Source organism: Aplysia californica, unplaced genomic scaffold (genome assembly GCF_000002075.1).
Source record: "Aplysia californica isolate F4 #8 unplaced genomic scaffold, AplCal3.0 scaffold01142, whole genome shotgun sequence".
Lineage (NCBI taxonomy): Eukaryota > Metazoa > Mollusca > Gastropoda > Aplysiida > Aplysiidae > Aplysia > Aplysia californica.
In genome coordinates, this window is record NW_004798412.1 from 19,728 (window position 1) to 20,023 (window position 296).

Consider the following 296-nt stretch of genomic DNA (forward strand, 5'->3'; position numbering starts at 1 on the left):
TATAGTCATCTATTGTTTGAAGACTATACTACAAAATGTACATTTGCATTCATTTATAGACATTTTGACTTTTTATCTTTGATAGATTGGCTTTTTTGGGGATCATTCTTGATGCGCAGCGGCCTGATTTTTCCCTCGAATTGGGGTCTTGAAAAAAATTTGGGGGTCTTGAAAATTTTTTACAGGATTTGGGGGGACCCTGTAGATCTTTCCTACCAGAAGATCAGGGATGTGGCTGAAAGACAGCAGTAAGGAGGAGCCAATGAGTAGCAGTAGAAAGGCTGCAGAAAGAGTCA